At 54.5% G+C, this 21,258-nt stretch overlaps 1 protein-coding gene across 13 annotated transcripts in view; it reads left to right on the top strand.

Moving 5' to 3' along the window:
• ZFHX3 (zinc finger homeobox 3) overlaps window positions 1-21,258 on the top strand; it is a 618,952-nt gene that overhangs the window by 440,965 nt on the left and 156,729 nt on the right. For 9 of the 13 annotated variants that reach the window (XM_080552446.1, XM_080552438.1, XM_080552447.1 and 6 more), the window contains one exon: window positions 5,093-5,456. The exons of 1 other annotated variant lie outside the window; for it this stretch is intronic. The gene's annotated coding sequence lies outside the window, so the exon portion shown is untranslated. Of the gene's footprint in view, window positions 1-4,804; window positions 4,993-5,092; window positions 5,457-5,913; window positions 6,126-10,992 lie in introns of those variants that run through there. 3 more of the 13 variants (XM_080552439.1, XM_080552440.1, XM_080552444.1) reach the window with 3 other exon arrangements.

The following is a 21,258-nucleotide window of genomic DNA, read 5'->3' as shown; positions in this document are numbered from 1 at the left end:
CAAGTGCTTATTTCCATCACAAACACATCTACTCATCTTGTGTTTAGGCCTGTGAAAAAGCAAATTCGTATTAAAAATCTGCTAGTTGACTTAAGGGCTATGCACTGAGCCTGACTACAGCAACCTAGCCAGAGGTTTTGAGATCGCTGGAACAGCCCAGCGCTGTCCCACCACTCCCACTGGCTATACTAAGTCCAGTGATTACAAAATGGATGGACAGATTTCTTTTAATAATATAGTAAAACAAATGGAAATATATTGAAGACAAAAGAAGAACGAGTGTTCCTCTGAATATGCTCCCCCAAGTTCAAATCTCTCCAAAATCCTACCGTATTTCTTCTAGAGAAATACATGCAACCCCCTCTAGCATATCCACACATCTCTCTCAGCAGTAAAGGAGTCAGCCCCCTGCCCATTAAACAATACATACACGCTTCCAGAAAAAATGCACGTTATCTGGCTAGAACTGCTCAGCAGTGCATCTCTCCAGCCCTCTGTTTCTAAGCATTTCTGCCTCCCAACAACAAACGTGCTGCTGTTGGAATATCCCTTTCCATGCCTCTTGCTGGGCATCTTGATACGGTATCAGATCGCTTCTGCAGCTTACGCAGCCCTTCGCAATCAGTCGCTTCTCATCATCTGCACTTTCACCCCTTTCCAAACTCCTAAATAAATGCATCTGCTCTGGTTTAATTCACGTTAGCCTTCCCCCTTCTTGTATGAAACTTCATGCAAACAAACTTTCTGAATAAAAAAGAAAGCTTACCTGGACAATGCTTTGAGTATAAAGTAATAACTGATAAAGCCAGACACCCCAACTCCAGTACAGGGATTTGATTGCAAATTTCCATTGCAAAGGAGTAGAGGGAACTGGAAATCTGACAAATGCCTTCAAATTGACCTGTGTTTTCACAATGCACGCTGTGTTTAAAATGAATGGCAGACTTTATCATTTGGAGCTCCTTCAAGGACTCCAGCCTTCTACGCTTTGTTCTAATTCTTTAGACATATTTCCAAGAAGCACAAGGCTATGCGAGTGGATGACATTATGGAGATTTCTTTTTCTAAGCAGGATTTTTTTTCCACGATAATTTTTAAAACCTGAATTTAGAAAGATAGCCTGGAACTTCTCCCCTGCTATACACATCCCACATCCATACATTCACCCCTAACGTCAGTTCAGCGGGCAGCCTGGCAGGCCTCTTGCACCTTAAGGTTTTGGTCCGATTCCCACATACTGCTGAGTGGAAACAGGCAGCGTACAGCCAGACTGGTGGCTGAGGAATGTGATACGGTTGTGGCTCCCCCCAAATTCACAGTAGTCAACTGCTTTCACCACAGCCGCCTGCAAATCTGGCCCACTCTTGCCTCGGGATAGATCTCCTAAGATGCTCAACAGCCCAAGCGTGTTTCTACAGGAGGACTTGGGCTCCTTGCAGAACCACAGGAACCTGAGGCTGCTTACCCCTATGCTACATGTCAAAGAAAACAATTATCTTTTTTTTTTTAAAAAAAAAGTTATGTCCAGAAAGCCATATGCGCTGCCTCAGAAGCTGAACATTTTGCATTAAAATTGTTCCTCTTAATTAACAAATAGTAGAATTTCCCTTAAAGCACTGGTATTAGTTTATTCAGAGTAACACATAAATGAAACTATATGATTCTGTGTACAAATATGTCACATGCTGCAAGAGAAAAAATAGGGTTAATTTAATAATTCAAGTGTCTTTAACAAGTTTCTCATGGGAAAAATCTGTCTTATTTTTCCTGCAGATCTGATACTGAGAGATTTTTTTCTAAGCACAGTAAAAGGCATTTGAACCAAAGATCCAATCCAAGGATATGTAAAGCTACATATATAGAAAAAGGCATCCGTAGTATTACAGATAAGGTCATATCAAGATTTCCAATTAAAGCAAGGGTAGTCTCCTTGTATTTTAGAAACTGGTTTGTCTTACCTAGAACAAAGAAGTCTTAATGGAAGTTAATTTTCTAGAGGAGAAATGTGTGCACGTATGAGTTTGAATGTTGTACCTAACGATCACTGTACAAATTACTCCTTAATTCCTTCGATTTATCTTGCTATTTGTACAGTTGTCTATCTGGCTGGTGCTCCAGTTATTGCTTGCTCGCTTCCTTCTCTGCGCACACAGACACACACACACCCCGCCACCTCTTTTTGCACCCCGGTAAAAATGGGAACTCTTCCATTTCTCAGCCTCTGAATGCCTGTGGTCAGGATGAGGGGCAAATCTTTGTCCTCCGCTTCATCTGGCTGCGTTTCTCTTCGCAGCTGTAGCAGCGGTCGCTGCCTCATCTTCTGCCCTTACCAGGAGGGGAGGGAGATGCCCTAGGACTTGACCCCACAGCAGAGGCTGCTCTGGCTGGACCCAGCACCCAGGAGGGGTGGGGGACGCGGTGCGCTCCCCTCTTCCCGCGTAACCCTCCCGCTCCTGGGTGCAGCCGCGCTCCCGGCGCCTCTGACCCCGGCGACCGCTGCCCTCCTCCCTTTCGGGGCACTCGGGATCACCGTGGGAGCATAAAAGGACAAGAATGCAGGAGCGGCGAGAGACTGTCACAGGAGGGCACAGCGCAGCACAGCCAGAGGAATAGCAGGATTGCCGAAAAGAGGGATGTTTGGTTTGTGTTAACTACCCAGACAGACGCACTTCGGCATGTTTGCGTTTATGGAATCCATATGTTGTCATGGGAAATTAAAGGACAGCAACACAAAACTAGAATTTGCGACGCAAATGCAAAGAAAACGTACATGACTACCAGACTCTGCATTTGCACGTGTTACTGCTAAGGTGCCTGTTTCTGGAGGATCAGCAAAGTTATTAGATTTGCTCGCCACCTTCTCCACATGTTTACTTTTTCTTTTCTCTGCAAAAAGTGTACACAGGCAGCACCCATTCTCAGACGGGTCCACTGGATCTACAGCCTCTAGTGAAAATATGCACTTCTTGTAAGTTATACCAACTACTAAAAGACAAGGGTTACTTTATTCTTGCCTCAATTTCATCCTCAAAACACGTTTGTTCCATATTCAGTAAGAACAACAGTTACAAATTACATGCACCTTTACAGATAGCGCACCAAGCAGCCCTGAGAAATTCTACTTGCCTGAGGGCTCGCTGGGTTGGGGTTTGCCTTTCTTTTTTTTGGAAGGGAAAATAATATTACAGTTACTCCTCCATAAAGCTGGACACACACATTTTGAGCAGGAACAGACAAATTTTTAAGGGCAGCTTTTAAAGACAAACAAGCAATGCATTGGAGTCTATTCATTTCACAAGCCATAAGACCTCATACACAGCATGCGCATTATAACCGTACACATTCAGTGCTGCATTTATAATATTCAAATAACCGTGGCACCTTGATTCTTAAATCTTCCAAATGCAAGACACTTCCAGTAACGTATCAACTAGTACAGCCTTTCTTCAATTCCTAGGAAGCTTTCCTCTTCATTTACCCCCCCATCCCACTAAAGGGACTTGTCAAAATTTCAAATGACCACCACCACGTTAAGAAATATGGAAAGCTTGATACATTTCATTAGAAATACCAACAAACATGCAGTTTATTACCTTTCAGTATAAAATACATCTACATTAAGGTTCTCCAAAATGGAAAAACTGACCGCAACCGCATTCCTTGTTCAATGCTATGAAACAAACCGGGAAGTTAATTATTTAGGTTACCATTAAAAAAAAAAAAAAAAAAAGAAGAAAGAAAAAAAATGCAATTTGAAAAGCTTCTTTAGGTTTTCAAAAGAGATGATTTAATTCAGCTGCATTTCTGCCAGTAAGAAAACAGTCTCTTATGGGAAGATGAAGAAAACATATTCCTGAATCCTGGATTGAGGCTCTTTACTGGTTCACCTCCTAAAATTCAAATCCCCCATTCCCAGCAGTCATCTACATTTTTCACCAAGGTTGGCTTGGAGAGGAAAAAGCTGCTGGAAATAAAAATAAAAAAAAAAATGTAAATAATAATCAGAAATGGCTGCAAACAGAAAGGGGAAAAAATGTTACCGTAACACCAGAGAAGTATTTATTTAATCAAACCAGAGATTCTGTTGGGACTGGAGGAATGTTGCATCCTTTCCTAAAAAAAAGGGGAAAAAAAAAGGAGGGGGGGTGGAAGAGGAGGGGGTGGGGGGAGAAAGGAGAAAGCAAGAAAGAAAAAAGGCAGAGGCACAGCCGCCTCCTGGAGTTCCCCATTGTCCGGGGCTATAGAGAGCCCCAGAATGGCATTAAACTCACAAAAGGCATATTGTGCAGGGGACAAAAAAAGCCCCTTCTTCTACAATAACTTTTAGCTTCTTATTTTTAGAAAATGACAAAGCTGTTGCCAGCGATGGCTGGTGAAACCTGTAGCCCGGCTCCCAGCGCGGCTGCCCGCGGCCGTATCGATCAGCTGTCCCGCTCCGAGAGGCGGCCGCAAAGTTTGCGGGGAGCGCGGCCCGGGGCCGCCCCGCACCGAGGGGATGCGCGGGGTCGCTCCTCCGCGCCCGCCCCGCGCCGGGGGCGCCGCGGGGGCCGGGGCCGGGGGCGCAGGCACAAAGTTGCGCTCGCCGCCGGCCGCAACTTTCCCGGCTCCTCCCGGGGAAACTTCGGCGGCGGGGGTCGTCCTCGCCCTGCCCTGCCCTGCCCTGCCCTGCGCGGGGCGGCGCGGCCCCGCCCGGGGCGCGGGGGCAGGTGGCCCCGCCGAGCGCCCGGCCGGCGGCGCGGTGCGGAGCGGCGCGGAGCGGTGCGGAGCGGGGCCGGCCGCGCGCCCCCTCCCCGGCGCGGCGCTGCGCGGAGCGGCGCGGAGCCCCCCCGCCGCGGGCTGGGGGCCGGCCGCTTGCCCCAAGTTTCGGTGCGGCGCCGCCGCCGCCGCCGCGCTCCCCCCGCCCGCTCCTGCTCGCTCGCTCCCTCCCCCGCCGCCTGGGCTGAATCTTATTGATCCAGAAGGTGGCTAATTAGCCCTTCCCGTCGTGCCTGGGTAATGAGGCACATGCGCACTGCACTAATCAGCCATTTTTTGCAGGAAACTAATTAGCAGAATAAAGATCCAAAGAGTTTTTTTTCTTCCCAATCATCAGATCTGAGTCCGGGCGCTTCCTGCTCCGGCGACCGCCAGCCCCGCCGCCCGCTCCGCTCCGCGCCGCTCCGCCCCGACCCGACCCGAGCCGACCGCCGCCGCCGCTGCTGCTGCCGCCGCCCGCGGCCCCCTCTCTCCGGGGGGCTGCAAACTCCCCGACAACGATGCCGCTGCTGGGCAGCGGCGGCGGCGGCGGCGGCTCCCGCTCGGCTCCGGCTGCTGCCCCCGGCTCCCGCTGCTGCTGCCCCGGGCCCCTCCGCGGAGCGCGCTCCTGCCGCCGCAGCCGCCGCAGCCTGCATGGGATCTGTAGCCCCCGCGCCGCCGCCCGGGATTAAAAGCGCCGCCGCCGCCGGAGCAGCGACCGCGTAAGTGGCAACTTTTCTGCCCTGTCCCCCGCGCGGGCTCCTCCTGCTCGGGGCGCCCGGGCTGCTTTGCATGGGGCTGGTCCGGCCCCCCCTCCCTCCCGCTCCCACCCACCGCCCCGGATCCCCCAGCAAACTTTGTGCCGCTCGCCGGCCCGGAGCCCCGCCGCCGCCGCCGGGGACGCGCAGGTGCCGGCGCCGCGGGGGCCGCTGCGCGCCCGCGGAGCCCCCGCCCCGCCCGCCGGCCCCGGCCGCGGAGCGCCGGCAGCCGGGAGCCGGGCGGCGCTGCCCGGCTTTGTGCGGCGGGGCGGCCGCGGGGCCGCCGGGCGGCGCGGAGCGGCGCGGAGCGGAGCGGAGCCGGGCGCCGGCCCGCGCCATCTGCATAATCGATGGGGCGGCGGGGCCGGCGGCCCGCGGGGGGACGCGGCCGGGCGCGGGGCCGGCGAGGCCGCGGGGCGGAGGCGGCGCCGACGCCCGCCGGGACCCCCCGCCCCGGCGGGACCGGGCGCGCGGGGCTCCGCGCGGTCGGGGCCCCGGAAACAAAGGGGCGAGGAACTCCGCGGAGCCGCCCCGGGCCGAGCGGGCGGGCGGCCCCCTGCCCGGACCCCGCGGCCGCGCTGCCCGCGTGGCTGCGTCCCCGGGACGTGCTCCGGAATAGAATTGCAAATGAGAGTAATTATTATTTTTATTTTCGGCGGGCAGGCTCAGTTTTGGAAAGAATGCGGCTAGGGGGATGGGAGAGGTGAAGGCAGCAAACGCCACCGTAGGCCGATCCCCCCCTTTCTCAGTTTCAGTTTTTAATTACTTAATGCCGAATCGCGCGGCGCTTATCTAAATATTTGCAAATGCTCTTTCCTATTGATTCCTCTGAATAAACTGCTCTCCTCGCCTTCAGAGGGAAGGCGATTCGTACTCTTTTGAAACTAAACCTCGGAGGAGAGTATGTGCTTGTGTGGGGGGACACGTTCGTGTGTGTGTGTATATGCGTGTGCATGTAGCACGTACACATGTTTTTTTAAAGTGTGAATTATTTATAAATTGGGTTTGGGGTTTTCTTTTTTTTTTCCTGAAATTGCTAAACTCCTTCCCCCGCTCTTTTTTTTTTTTTTTTTGACTCTGAGAAAGGTCTGTTTCTCTTTCAAGCTGTGCTTGAAGCTGCTCCTGGGGACGTCCAGCACTGCGTGGCCGTGCAGTATATGCGCGTGCCTTCCTTGTCTGTCTGTCTGTCTCCTCTCCTCGCTCCTGTTTAATATGGAGCAATTTTCTGGAGGCTCGGTGACTCCCTCCTTAGGGTCACATTGAGTTCGAATCTGACTGAAGGTGCAGGAATCCTGCGACGGGGGAAATAAGAGAATAGAGAGAATGGGGTCAAGTTGGCTGCTTAGAGGCCAAAACTCCCACAGCTGCCTTTAAAAATATATATATAATATTTGGCTTTCCACGCCACGTTACGAGTCGCAGCCTCCCCTTTCAGGTATTTTCTTTACAGCTTAAAGCTTGCTTTTCCTTTTGCCCCCCCTCCCCTTCTAGGGGAGAAAGGGGGGGGGGGAGGAATAAAAGGAAAAGAAGTGGGGGGGGGGGGAAGAGGGGAAAAAATAAAACCCATTGAGTTTAGGCAAATAAGGTTTGGTCTCCGTATCCTATTACAAAGCACTTTGAATATGCAAGACATCACACAAGACCAGTTATTCCAGTTACGACAAACTTAAAAAGAGAAAAGCGAGGCATGTTTAGATTGTAATTTGTTAGAGCAAGAATCGTATTTAAAACTCTGTCTTTTAAGTAATTTTTTTTCCAGCCTCGCATTGTATCCGGCCCTGTTCTGATGTCAAGGGTTGGTTTTCTTTCCATCGTCATTATTATTAAAATCTTTCAGCTGAGTTTAGGAAGACCGCTGCGAGCGACGCATTTTCTGTATTTTTGTTCCTGTATCTCGGAGGAGAGTTGGCAGGGATTCTGTGGTTTGCAGTTACACAATACGTTATCGTGTTTTTAATCGCTAAATCATTGCAGCGGTTATAGATTTACAGTCCCGGGGTATCGCCGAGCGGGGCTGCGGGGCCGCCGCCGCGCCGCGCCGGGCTCCGGCCGCTCCCCGCGCCCCGGCCGCGCGCCCCCCGCCGCGCGCGCCCCGACGGAGCTGGCGCGGGCCCGGGGCCGCCACCTGCGCCGGGACGGGCCCGGGGGCGCGGGGCCGCCGCGGATCGGGGCCCCGGGCGGCGTCGAAGCGGCGCGTCCCGAGCGGGGCGGGCAGGGCCGGGGCTGCCCCCTGCGCCTTCCCCCTCCGCCGCGCCGCGGGGCCCGGCCCCCGGGGCTGCCCTGCGGCCCGGTGCCGCTCCGCGGGCGGCCTCGGGCCCGGAACAAAAGCGAACAAAAGGCGCGTTAGAGGGGCGAGAACCTCCGCTGCCGGGCGCGGGGCTCGCCCGCCGGCCGTTCCCTCTCGGCCGCGGCCCCCGGGGCGCAGCGGGCACCGGGCGGGCGGCTGCGGCCCCGCTCCGCGCCCCCGCCTTTTGTTCCCGGGGCGCGGGGCTCCGCGGGGGCTTGCGCGGCCCCGTGCGCGCCGGGCACCTCGGCGCGGCCTTGTCGCGGCCGCTGTCACGGCAGGGCCCGACGGCGGCAGCCCCGACAGCAGCGGGGACCCGCCGGCCTCCCCCGTGTGCCGCGGGAACCCCGCGGCGCCGAGCGGGAGGCGAGGAGCGGCGCGGGGCTGCGGGTTCGCCCTGGCGGGGCCGGCAGCCCGGCAGGGATCGCGGAACCCCCGGCCGACGGACGCGTGGCCGGCCGCGTCTGGCTCCCTGGTAGCACTTCCCTCTGCTTTCCAAAATAGCAATAGCGATAACAACAATAAAACCGGTGCGTGGTCAAGCTGAATAATGAACAGCAGGCTTTTTGCGTGGACTTTATTCAAACACTGCGATTTGGTGGCGCCTCGCTCCCCCGAGCGAGCGTTCCCTCCCGTCGGTGCCAGCCCTGCTCGCTGCAGCGGGAGTCATTCGGCAACCATCTTCTCGTGGCCGGTGGCGGTGGTTGCACGAATACCGGGCCGGGCGCGGTGTTTGAAGTCGAAGGTGTCTTTGCATGGGAGAGATCAGTGCGATTTTGGAGAGGCCAAGCGTGTCACGGCTGTCGCTCTCCTCTGCCGGAGCACGCCCGAGGTTTGGCCTTTGTGCGGCGGTGGGGCTGCCCTGGCCGAGCTGGCACGCAGGCACCACCGGCTCCCGCTCCGTGCCCTCTCCGCGTGCTGCTGTCGGGCCTGGGGCCCCTCGAGTGCAGGGCCGTGACCGACCGTCACTGGGGGCCACAGCGTGGGAAGCCTGCGGGGCTGCTCCCTTTCGCTCGTCCTTTGTTTTCCTGCAGTGGGGTGTCCCCTCCCAGCCCCCCACCCCACTGGAGCGGTGTCGTGGCCCTCGCGGGAGGTTTACACCTCCGTGTGCTGGAGGAGAAGAGCGGCCTGGCGAGAGCAGCGCTGCGGCCGAGCGGGGCCGCCCGGGGCCGGCAGGGCCCAGCGCGTGGCGGTGGAGCTGTCGAGGGCCGCAGTGGCAGCGGAGTGGGAATCGGGACAGCTGTGCGCAGGCCTGGGCGCAGCCGCCCCTAATGGTTTTGACGGAGCTGTTGTGGTCTGTTGTCTGGAAAATCTGCATTCTGCGTCGTGCCCGAGGGGGGCCTCGGCACCGCAGACCGTGGCGCGTACCTAAATATAACCGCCTCGCGCCGAGGGGTGAGGTGAGGGCAGGAGGGAGCCCGGCCGCCGTCCCGCCTCCTGCTTTGTCTCTGATCTGCAATTCATGCATTTTTATTTGCTCCTGAGGTCGGTTTTGTGTGTAGGCAGGGATTGGAGAAACAGATAAATTCCAGCTAGTTTAAAAAAAAAAAAAAAAAAAAAAAGGTGGATGAGGAGGGCTTCCCTGGCGGCTGGGAAGCTGGGGCTCCTCGCTGGCGTGCTCTGGACGTGGGCGCCCGTGCCTGCTCCCAGCCTGCCCGGTGGGGCCGGCAGCGGGCCAGGCACCAGCTTCTGCTGGTGTTCTTCCTCCTCCTCCTCCTCCTCGTCCTCCCCCCAGATGTTGTGGGTCCCGCTGGGGTTGGGCAGCGTCTGCCCTGCTGGACGGACGTGTCCGTCTGTCGGCGCGGGGAGGTGGGTGTTCATCTCCACAGCAACCGCCGGCTGACGAGCGGCGGTGCTCCGCGCCAGGTGCGCGCTCTGTGTATGTTCAGAGACGGAGCGTAAATATTGTTAAAAGTTGGTTCCCATCTAAAGCGGCTCCCGGCCGGGGCAGGAAGCCCGCGGTGCGGTGCGGCCCTGCCTGGCAGCAGCGCGGAGCCGCCTGCAGCGGAGGCGCTGGCTCGGAGGCCGCTGGACGGCCTCTGTCCAGAGCTCTCCTCCGCCGCGAGCGGCCCTGCTTCGCCCTCGGGTTTGCTGCCGTGAGGAAGATACTTGGCTGTTGATTGTAATTTCATTATGTCACAAGTGCCAAACATGCCTCTTGATAATAAAAGGCAAAGCAGCGCAGCAGTAATTTCCCCCCTTCCCCCAGAAAACAAACATTTCCCAGTGATTTGGATCGTACGGTTCACGTTGCCGGGGAGTAGGAAGGTGCTATCCCTGTAGTCCCTTGGCTTTTAGATCTTAAGTCTCGTAAGGGCTGAGTTATTCTGGTGCCTTTGATGGGAGTTGATGCTGGAGCAGCCGATGCATTTAGCAGCTCTGGTAAGAGGTTTTCTCCCATCCTCCCTCCACCCCGTATCTGGGAAAGTTGAGCCTTCGCGGCCTGCAACACGTTAGCTCTCAGTAAATGTTTATTTTGATGGCACAAGCAAACCTGCGGAGAGCCAGTCCCTGCCTGGGGGGAGCAGTCGCGCTCCAGGAGCGGCTCCTGACCCCACAGCGTCCCCGCAGCACCTCGGGGCCACCGCAGGACCCCGCTGCTGAGCGAGGCGCCCGACACGCCTCGGGCTGGTGTCGGGCTCGTGGCCGTGCTCGCCTGGCCCCAAGATGGCTGGTCGGCTGGGGTTGGTGGCAGGGGTTTTAACCCTCCTCTCTCCACGCCACCACTGACTGCCTTGCACAAACAATACAATGCTCGCCAGAGGATTCAGAGCGTGCGTTTAAATGCTCACAGTAACATCGTGGTGAGGTGCTTGATCACGCTCGGCGGGATTGCCAGGTTTCCTCAGTGGCTGTGTTGTCTGGTGAGGGGCTGATAGTTTTTGGACTCCCTGTCCCCAGAGCAGGGGGAGCCGAGCAGGACATACAGGTGCAGCCAGTTGAGTTGAGGTCAGGTGCGTATTGTTTGGGATCCTTCATCAAGGTATTTTTGGTGAGATATTGCGTAATGGGAAAGCGTGCTAGAAGGCCTGGAGGCCGGCTCAGGAGACTGAGTGGGGGCGTGCTCGAAGCACAGAGCTGCTTGGTGTCACAGGCATGCCCCTGTGGGTTACAGGGCTCGCTACTCAGAGTTGTTCAACCCGCAGGTTGAAGGCGTTTTGAATTCAGGCTGTGCACGGCGGCTTGTGTGTTTCACCTGTACCTCTTGTGTTGCAGAAGCTGGGACGCCTCCAGAAGCAGAGCAGAAGGGTTGCCCCTGAGGAGCTGGGGTGCGGATAAGCTCCTGCATCCAGCTGCTGAGACGGCGCGATGAGGCCGTCGCTCTCCTTAGGTTTTGTCCATCCGACAACGTTGGGTGTCGATACGTGGTGGTGGGAGCCGGTCGCAGATGAGCTTGCGTGGTGGCACCGCTGGGGTTCTTCGGAGCCCTCCGAGGAGCGGTGCCGGGCGGCCCTTGCTCTGGCCCGAGGCTGCTTTGTGCCGGCCTGCTCTGGGAGCCAGCGCACCGCTTCGGAGCGGGAGCGCCTGGCCGCCGTACCCGTGTCCCTGCGTGCATTTCCGATGAGCAGCCCCTGACTGCGCCAGACAGAACTGTAGATGTCAGGCTTTGCACAGAAAGGAGAGCGGGGAGGGAGGGCGAGGGAGAGACGAGCGCGCAGCAGCGGGGCTGTGAGTTTCAAATTAACCTTCTGCTTTGTTGATGTCTAACGCGAAGCGCCCCCCGGCCCCCCCAGTGTAATGCACACTGGCAAATTGCGAGAGTCGAGTGTGATTTACATAAAGCTATTAGGAGGAGCCAGCAGCGGGAAGAGCGCTTCGGCGGTGGCCCTTGGGAGCTGGAGCCGGACGCCCGTGCCGCTGGGCAGAGCTGCTCCGGCGCTGGGGGAAGGGAGAGGGGCTTTTCCCTTCCTTGGAGCAGTGGTGGGGAGCAGGGGCACGGACAAGTGTCCTGGGCGTTGTTTGGCCCTGCCGCAGCCGCCGGAGGTGAAAGGAGCCTGATGGATCCTCGCCCTCAACTCACAGGGCTCGGGGCGCTGCTGGCTCCTGCAGGATGCTGCAGTCGGCTTTTTTGCCTTCGGTTTTGAGGAAAGGGAATCCCAGCCTCTCCTCGTGGAGACAGGCCTGCAGCGTTGGTGCGTTCGCTCCTCGAAAGCTCCTACAGATGTCTGAGCCTAAATTTGTCCTCTTTTGTTTTCTCCTGTTAATTTTGTCCCTTTTAGTTTTGCATATTTCCTTTCCAAGTTCCTTTCTTCTGGCTGTTTTTCATCTTCATACAGTTAAAAGCAGCTTAACACTGTGAGCTTGTTTGGAAGTCAGAGGATCCGTTTCAGTTCTGACGCTGGCTTTGGGCAAGCCACCAAATGTTTGCCTCAGCTGGAGTATGAAATGGGATAATACTTGGTTCACATGCAGAGACTGTAAGTGGGGGTTTATTATGAAAAATCATAATGTATCTTAAATTCCCAAAGTATTGTTACATCCTTAAATTTTGTTCTGTGTTACTTTCTCCCTTCTTTTCTTTCTTCTTCCAGACAATTCGCAAGCTGTTATGCTTTCCTCCTGCTGCTTTCAGGTACATACATAAATATCTTCCTACCTGGAGCTGTAGGGCTCTAGCTGTGATTGTGTAGGAGGTCTTGGAGAAGGATGTCCTTTCCTCCTCTGTCCACGTTATACGTAGAGAATTAATTCGTTCTGTAGACCTGCTTGTTTTCCCAGCGCCTTGAATGTGCTGCGGGATTTTGTCCTGGCATCTCAGAAGAGGAGGGTGACCAGCTGGGGTGATACCTCGTGGTGGCAGAGCCGCGCGTTACCTGCCTCTCGGGTGCACGGCCGTACCTCCGGGCTTCTTGGCAGGCGCCCCGTTTCCCTGCCTTGCAGTGGGCGCAGCTGCTGCTTGCATTTGTTGCAGGCCTTATTCTGTAGGCTTGCTACGAGCGGGTGCCTGGAGTCCTGGTTTTGTTGACCTTTCCTTGCGTAGGGGCTGCGTGTGTGTGAACCTCCCTGCCTGAGCCGGGTTTTCCGTCAGCTCAGCCTGACGGCAGGCGTGTGACGCACCCACCTCCGCCGGGATGGGGAGAGGAAGCGGGTGCCTGGGCTGGGGGCTCAGGAGCACCCGTGGGGCCGAGGAGTCGGCCTGGGGGCAAAGAGGTTCTCCTGGAGGGGCCTGGACAACTCCACGAGCTGGGTCGTGCCTCAAACCTACGCTCCGGTGCTGGAGAAGTGGGTGGCTGGTGTTCCTCTGGTAGCATCTCCTCATCCTTCCTGTTTCTGTGGCTTTCTGGAGCACACCGCACTGGTGCGTCAGCATTTGTTGTTTTAGAGGCTCCGAGTCTCAGCGGTGCAATGCGTGAAATTGTGGCAGGTGTACCTTCTGAACCCGTGTTCCTGGGGATGAGCTCGTACAGGAGGCGTGCTGGCTCCTGTACCACAGGAGAGCTGCGTGGAGGCGCGGGCCAGCAGCTGAGCTGTGTTGGCGGCCGTGGGGTAAGGAAGGAGGAGAAGTGTCCGTGGGGCCAGCTGGTGCTGGAGGAGGGCAGGCGGGGTGCAGCAGGCAGTGCCGCGCGCCCTGTGCCCTCCGCGTGCTGCGCTGTCGTGCGTGGAGTGGGACGTGTGCTGCGTGCTGGCCCCTGGGAGGGTGCCTCACCACCTCGTGCCTGCTGCCGTTTCAGAAACCGTTTGCTTGGCCAGTGGCAGGGGCTGTCTGAAAGAGCTGCCACGGAGTTTTCCCTTGGCTGTCTTATTTTAAGCAGTCTCTCCCCTGTTTTCTTGTTATTTTGAGCAGAATGGAAGTCCTGGAGGTTTGCATGAGATCCTGGAAATTCCCCAGGTGGGTCTGGTGCCAGAGCAGCCCTGCATGAAAAGCTCCCTTCATGGCAGGCTTGCAGCGGTTCCACCTGAAACTGCAGATGTTTAAGCAACGGAGCAAAATTCTGAAAGTGCCTAGGGAATTGCTCGAAACAAGCTGAGGAGGAAGGCTTAGTTCTGCGCTGCGGAGCGCTGGCTGGCTGGGGTCCGTGTGCAGGCAGGGGGAACGTAACTTGCTTCTCCCTTGAGATCTCCCAGCTGTGCTGGGGCCATAGACCTGGTTGCCAGAAGCCCCCTGTGAGGTCCTAGTGCAGTTGGCGACGCAACCGGGAGCGTCCCAGCCAACTGTTCGTTCACTGGTGCTTCTCCGGGTAACGTCACTCCGCGTCTCTGCGGTGATGGATGCTGTCTGGAGAAGAGATTTCCATCCATCTGGTAAAACACGGTCTGGTTACTTGAGGCAGGACCTGGATGTCAGGACTCTGGTTTTTCTTCCTTCAGCCGTCTTTTTCACAGCCCCGCTGTGCTTCTGGGTATCAAGCCCCTGAAGCAGCGATGATTAGTGAGATGCTTTTGATGAGATTCTGCAAGAAGCCGTGGCTATGCTCTGGAGATTGTGGATTATGTGGTTTCTCTGTTGCTGGTCTTCGGCACTGATACAGCTGTCTGCTGTGTTCAGTCCCCTGTCAAAAGCACGTTTAGGCCTCTTCTGGTGAGGAGGGGCGGGACAGTGCAGGGCACAGCCCGCCGAATTGCTGAGGCCGTGGAAGAAATACCCAAGTGCGTGGCTCATTACAGAAAGCAGAGAACACGAGCAGGCCACCTCCCTCCTTACCGCCTGCCTTGGCCTGTGCAGAAGGAGCCGGATGCCTCACGGAGCTTTGCAGAGGGTTCGGGCCTGCTGGGCACCAGCCGGCAGTGGCTCACTCGAAGCAGGGAGCAAGCTCTGCAGTCGCAGCTCTATGAGGCAGGCAGGGAAGTGCCACCTCGACAGAGACGAGCTGGCAGAGTAGGGCTCGGGAGCAAAGTTCTTGTTTGCTGCAGGATTCGTTCTGCGCCCTCAGCTTTGGGCTCTGGCTTTCCTGGGCTTCTGCTGGGGCCGACGGTGTTTGGGCTCAGGACCCTGGTGGGGTGGTGGGAGCAGCGGTCGCTGGCGTGCAGGCTCCTGGGGGCTCCGTGCGTGGGTCCTGGTGATCACGTCCCTCCACGGAAGCTCAGCAGCGCCGGCCCAGGAGAATGTTCTGGATCCCTGAAGCCTGGGTGGAGGTGTAAGGCAGGGTTACAGTGGATAAAACATGGGAATCCCAGGGCAGGTTTTAGCTGCAAAATTGATGTTTGTCGCTGCTTTCAGGGATTGCTCATGCCTTCTTGACAACTAGAAATAAAACAGGACTCAGGGTCATACGGTACAGATCGTTCACTAGAGAAGATAATGGTGCACAAGGGCTTGTCTTGGTAGAAGCAGCTACTTTGGGCACTGCAACAGAGAGGACGGAGGTTTTGTTCTTTAACAATTTCATTGTGTTGAGTGTAAATGTGTTTTGTTTTGTTTGAAGGTTCCTTCTTCCTTGTATGAGCCTCTTGCACAGCAGAGGAAGAGAAACACTTAACAAAAATAGAGCATGTGTTTTCTTAAAATGAGATTGCTGTGGCATGTTTAGGACTTGAAACTGTGTGACTTTGAAGTTGACTTCATTTCACGCTGGTGATATCCTTTTAACTGTCTTAAATAAACAATACAATTCAGCTCTAAAAGTGTCTTGTGAGAAGCTGTGCTTGGTTTCTAATTCTGACGGTTTCAAAGATTTTCATAACAAATATGCTCATCTTACTAGCAAACCTTCCTACTTAGAAAAGTTTGCGTTGATTTATTATTATTTTTTCAAAGGAAATACTTACACATTAGAATGCCCCGTGGACATTATTTCCAGTTCAAGAATGGTTTATTTTAGTTTGGCTTAATTGAATTGGAAACAGTTATAAGCTGTACCGAAGCTAGTTGATTTCGAACCAAAATAAGAATGTCCGCAAGCAGGTTTATACCATGGTGAGAAAATCAAGCTGCATTCGCATGCATGAATTTGTCATTTACTCATGTATACAGAGACTTGGCAAGGAAATCTCTTGCAGAGCTGAGCGCTGCCTGTGTTGTTTTGCAGGGGTAAGAGGAGTCAGAAGCAAGAAGTGTTACAGAGGCCGTAGTTTTTGCATGTGTTTGAAGCCAGTGCTGCTGCTTAGAGCAGTCTTGCCTTGAATCCTTTTTCTTTTTGCTGGCACGGGACTTTGGTGCGGTGGCATAGGGAAGTAGTTTAGGGAAGAGACCTGGGTAAGAAAAACTCTGCCAAAGGAGAGGAGGAAAAAAAAAGCTTCCTCAGTCTTTTTTGTTGTTTCTTTTTTTATTTTTTTTCCAACTTCCCTTTAATTTGAAATAATCGTGTGATACGGTGTGTCACTGCAGAAACTACTGCGCTGAAACACAGTGGGGGTAGTGCAAAGCAGAAAAGAGTGCCCTTCCCCAAGAGTGATAGCAGGGGCCGTTTCTTTTGCTACCGTGTGAGCTTAAAGTGCGCGTTGCAGTGGGGCCTGAATATGCACCTGGTATAGGGCTGCTGTGCAAGAAGGCACTGCTTTTAGTGATTTTTATTTCTTTGTCTCTTCTTCCTTTTATTTCTTTCTCTCTTCTTCTTTCAGGAGTACAGTGCAGTGTAACTCAGAGGATTTCTGCGTAGCCTTGCAGGACTCTCCCTGCAGCAGCTCTTTGGGAAGGGGGAGCTGAGCCCTTCCGAAGGTTCTTCCCCATCTGGGGCCCTGGCTGCTGGGAGCCAGCAGCTCTGCTTGTGGCTGCAGACAGGAATTGCTAAAATCTGCAGTGGCAATTCTTCCGCACTCGGCCGTGTGGGGTTTCCTGCCTCTAATCATGAGTTTCTCCAGCAACTTTCCCTCTGGAGCATGCGTGCAGCTGGGCTGTTTGCAGGCTGAGCTCTCGCCCGTGGGCAGTGCTGTGTTTGCACCTGTGCAGCTCCAGCTGTGCTCTTGCAAGCCTCTGCTGCAGGTTTTGTGCCCCACTGATTTCTGTCATTACCTCCCACTCCTGCCAAAGGCAAGCATGTCAGAGCAGCTGTTTAGCCTAGATTACTTCTGTTTTGGTCCCCTTAAATACATAAATAAAACAAAATCTTTGCTTCCCTCTGGTCTTCTGCAGTAGCAGTGGTCAGCGTTGCTCTGAAGGAGCTATCTCCAGTTCTCCAAGGCGTTCATTAACTGACTATCTCCATGTCCTCCTTCCTGTCTCTCCAGCCAGACTGACCTAGAGACTTCCAATCTTCTTCAGGATTCTGATAGTCCCAGTCGTTTTTGAACCCTTCACTCTTCTATTTAGTGTTCTTGGCAGTTACAAAACAAATAGTTGCTGCAGGTTTTAAAACTGATTTTGTTTTTATTTAAGCAATTGCAAGATAACGTTTAGAAGCAGTCTTTCACATCTCTGCTAGCACTGTAGCACCCTGGAATATAACTATATGTAGCGGAGGGGGTGGCAGGGCGATGCGCGGGCCACCGGTGAAAGCCGAGAGCTGCCTCGGCCGGCACATGTCATGTTCTTCTCCCTGATGGCAGGTTGTACTGGGGCTGGGTTTTGCTCCTGGATGTCAGCTGTGTTTGCATAGTATTCCAGTTGTCTTTGTAAGTCAAGCGTGTTTAGACTGCACAGCAATACACATCTGAATACCAAAGGCTGACGGGGAGCTTGCTCGAGCCGAGGCGTCCGCCTGCGTGTAGCCCGGTGTAGTGCCACACACCCGGCAGTGCTGTGTACTCTGCTTGTGCAAAAGTGGCGTTGGACTTGAGCCCATCGGGACCACTGATGCTTTTCTGCTATCTGCAGCAGCAAAGGGCTCTCTTTTTATTGACTCAGAGCTGAACTTGTGTGCTAAGACAGGCCCAAGTGAAAAAATTTTACCAGGTTTGTTGAAACATTTCAGACGGGGATAAACAGATGCAAGCCCAGCCCATGGACACGCTTGCTTGCGTGCAGTGCTTTATCACGTCCTCCTTTGGCTGACGCTTGAATGTCCGTGTAGGGTGTTGCACTAATTTACCTCCATCAGTTGCTATAGTGATTTAGCTACATCGGTACAACATTCAGCTCAGTTTCACATCGCTTCAGCTTTGTCCTCCAACAGTAATGGACATCTTTATATAGATGCCCATTTTCCTGGTCATTAAAGAGCAATTCCTGTATAAAGCCATCGGATTCTGATTGTTGCTACAGATTGAAGATTTCTTAGTGGTTTATTCTGTACAAAGTCATTAGTGAAGAAAAACTTTATACCCCAGAGTGAAAATGTGAGCTTAACAACTGGCTTCCAAGTCAGGACTCATTACTCCTGCAAACACATACTCAGGAGGCTGGACAAGAAGGATGGTTTCTAAATCGGGTGGTGAAGGACACGAGTGTAGGAGCTGCTTTTAGAAGCTTTTGTGACTTCTTTATATTCAGGTGGGAAAAAAAAATCTAGTCTAGAATATTTCAGCTTTAATACTCTTAAAACCATTTAGGTATGTATTATCTGTTGTGGTGGAGAAGCTCGTCCTTTCTGTCTTGCTTGATTGTTCAAACTTGGCTCCTGTTTAGTTGTGTCACGCTGCAGCCTCTCTAAGAAACCAGGCATGCTCATTGACTGCAGATAAGGAGGTAATGAATTTCTAAACACTGTTTTGAAAATGCCTGCCTGGGCATAGTTTAATGGATGTTTCCCATTTATGGAGGGGCTCCGTATAATTCATGGGGGGAGAAGTGGGCAGTCCCAGGACAGTCTGCAGAGTCAGGACGTTGCCGATTTGCTTTGTTAGAGCTGACAGACCGCTCCGAGTTACAGCGACGAGAAACTTGCATTTAATAAAAGTCACTGTGGAAGGGTTCTTGGGATCTTGCCAGGGAGAGTTTCCTGTTTAAAATTAGAAAGTGGATTTTTTTCTTTCAAGCCTTGATGTAAACTGGTAATTGCTTGAGTTTTCTTTTAAATCCTAAGATGCTAGTTGGGGGGGGGGGGGGGGGGGAAGAACAAGCAGAACCCCCCAAAACAGTGGAATTGCTTTTTGTGAGAGGAAAAATAGTGAATTTCTTACAACGGTGAGTCTCTTTCTGTGGTAACAAGTGAATTGTTAGGCAGTGGGCAAATGCAAAGAGAGCAGACTCTGTCCCGGTCCTTACCAGGCGCTGGGGAGGACCTGGGCTGTGTGGCTGGGCACACCTGCAGTGCTGACGGCACCCCAAAAGTGCCAGAAGTTTCAGGAGCAGGGAGGCAAGCTCCACCGAAAGGCAGTGTGATAAAGCAAACTGTTTTTGTTTTGGCTTTTGGAAGGGTGAGCTTGTGGAACTTACAGCAGTAGCTCTGGGTGCTTCAGGTCATTTTTATTGTTTCTGGATTTGGGACGTTCTTCCGGTGTCTCAGGTGTGGGATTTGTTATTTATGATTTGTGCCGCCTTCTGCATCCTCCCTGGAGGAAGAGCCCTGATGAGAAGGCTCCTGCAGGTGCACAGCGTCCCAGGGAATCAAGCTGATGGATCTCCAGGTTCCCCTAAATGCTTGCCCTTTGCCCACCTTTACGCTCCCCGGGACGAGACCCCTGTGGCTTGACCCAAGAGGTGACACCCAGCTGTGTCCGGCTCTGGCCGCTGCAGCAGGCCGGGGGGTGCAGGGGGGTGCAAGGGAGGCGTGCTGTTACTTTGCTCTTAGGTGAGGCTGGAGAATTCATCCCGTTCCTTTGTTCCTTTTTTTTTTTTTTTTTTTAACGTGTGTGGTTGTGTTATGTTTTGTTTTCTAATATGGAAAGAAACCTTATCCCTGTGGCTTCTGTTGCTGCTGGTAATGGGAGTGTTCGCTGAGATAAGGCCCCTCTGCCTCCTGCCCCCCCCAGGAGGAGGCTGGCAGCCTGCCTCTGCTCCGCGACCCACCTAGCGCGGCCGTCCGGGCTGGATTTGTATATGCTAATGGGCCTGGCTTGTCCTAGCTTGTTTGTAATGATTTGTGGCTGCATTTATATGCAAATACTAACAACTTGCTGCTGAGTTAATTAGCGTTTTTTTCTCTTTGCTTCCTGGAGCTTTAGCAAAAGGCCTTTATTCTCCGCATTTCGGGTGTCTGACCTGCCCACCCGCTCCCCCCGCAGCAGCACCGCTGCACGTGGCGGCCGGGTGCCACCCTGCCGCGCGGGCGACGCCGGGAGCAGCGCGTGGGCCCTGGGTGCGTGGAGCCCGGGCCTGGCCCCACGGCTGCTGCCCGGGGCCGGCCGCCTGAGCCACGGCCTCCGCGGGCCGGGCGGGCGACGTGCTGTGGGCACGCGGTGAGCGTTTGCCGGCTGGCCCTGGTGGCCGTGGCTTCGCGGACGGGGAAAGCCAAGCCGCCCTCCCTCTCTGGACGGGCGCAGTGTTTGCTTTCTAATGTCGAGGTGGAGAGCGTTGGCTGCAGTCGGATGAACGACTCTCGCCAGACAAGAGGCTCCAAAGGCCTGTCTGGTGACCTGGACATGACAAGGATGGAGTGGGAACTGCTGGCCTTTGACATCAGCGTGGAGTTTGATTTTCACTTCTGGGGAGGGGAAGGCAGGCATTTCCTCTTCCCGGGAACAGCGTGTCTGTGTGCTAGCTCGGACTCGAGGATTTTGCTCCTTGTAGTCTTTCATTCCGTCTCGCTTTTTGCGGTCTGTGCAGGTGTTTGCTTTTGCCGGAGCCGTGAGAGCTGCACGTCGCTGAGCTGCTCGCTGTGCCCAGGGCTGGAGGAGGAGGTGGGCACAGCACAGCGCCCCGCGGCAGGGGCGGGGGGGCTGCCGAGACCCCGCTGAGCAGCACAGGGGCAGGGGAGCCTGGGCGGTTCTGCGAGTATCCTGTGTTCCTGCCTCTTTTCGCTCTGCTTGTTCATCCCTCCCTTCCTCCTTTCTGCCTTCAAGCCAAGCCTTTTTCACAGTTACTGCGTCAGAACTTTCTGTTGTTGTTGTTAAGCCTTTGTTTTCACCCTGAAAGGTAGGGCCCTGGCTTCTCAGCAGCAGGGGCAGGACAGAGGAGCCTGAGACTGCTGCAGCCTCTGGTCGCTGCCGTGGCTCCCCCTGTGCAGAGGCAGGGGCGGCACCGTCCCCGCCTGGCTGGGGCAGGGGTTGATGTCCCTGGGCTCTGTGTGCTGACAGCCTGTGCGCGAGGCTCTGTATTTTAGGCTCTTGGCTCTGTTTACTGATTTTCATGTGTTTTATTTGCGTGCTAGTTAGCTTGCAAGTTCTTTGGGCAATAAAACGCCTTAAATGGAATAGGGCATTCTGAGGTCCCACCTAGATACTGGGAAGGAAACAAGTAAAGTGTGAGGCCACTGGAAAGTCAGCAGCGGAAATTGGTAAGCTTTCGTCCCTAGGTTGTCTCTCTTTTCCACCGTGCTAATATTCGGAGCTTTATTGTTTTATCATGGGATTGTGGAAGAGTGAGTTTGTGGTGTGATAGAGTAACCTCCCCAGCACTGGATTCAGCAGGAAGAGGGGAATGTTCCCAAGGATGGAGCTCTGCAGCCTGATACAAGAGCGACTAGAAGTGGTGGCTGGCTGGTCAAGAGCCTTTTACTGTTTCTGAAGCCCTGGTTGCCACATATTTTCACCCTCACCTTATGGCTACTAAATGAAAGAGTTTTGGTA

This window comes from Anser brachyrhynchus (genome assembly GCF_964034855.1).
Source record: "Anser brachyrhynchus genome assembly, chromosome: 12".
Classification (NCBI taxonomy): domain Eukaryota; kingdom Metazoa; phylum Chordata; class Aves; order Anseriformes; family Anatidae; genus Anser; species Anser brachyrhynchus.
The sequence above is the reverse complement of the archived record's forward strand: the minus strand, read 5'-3'. Positions and strand labels throughout refer to the sequence as shown.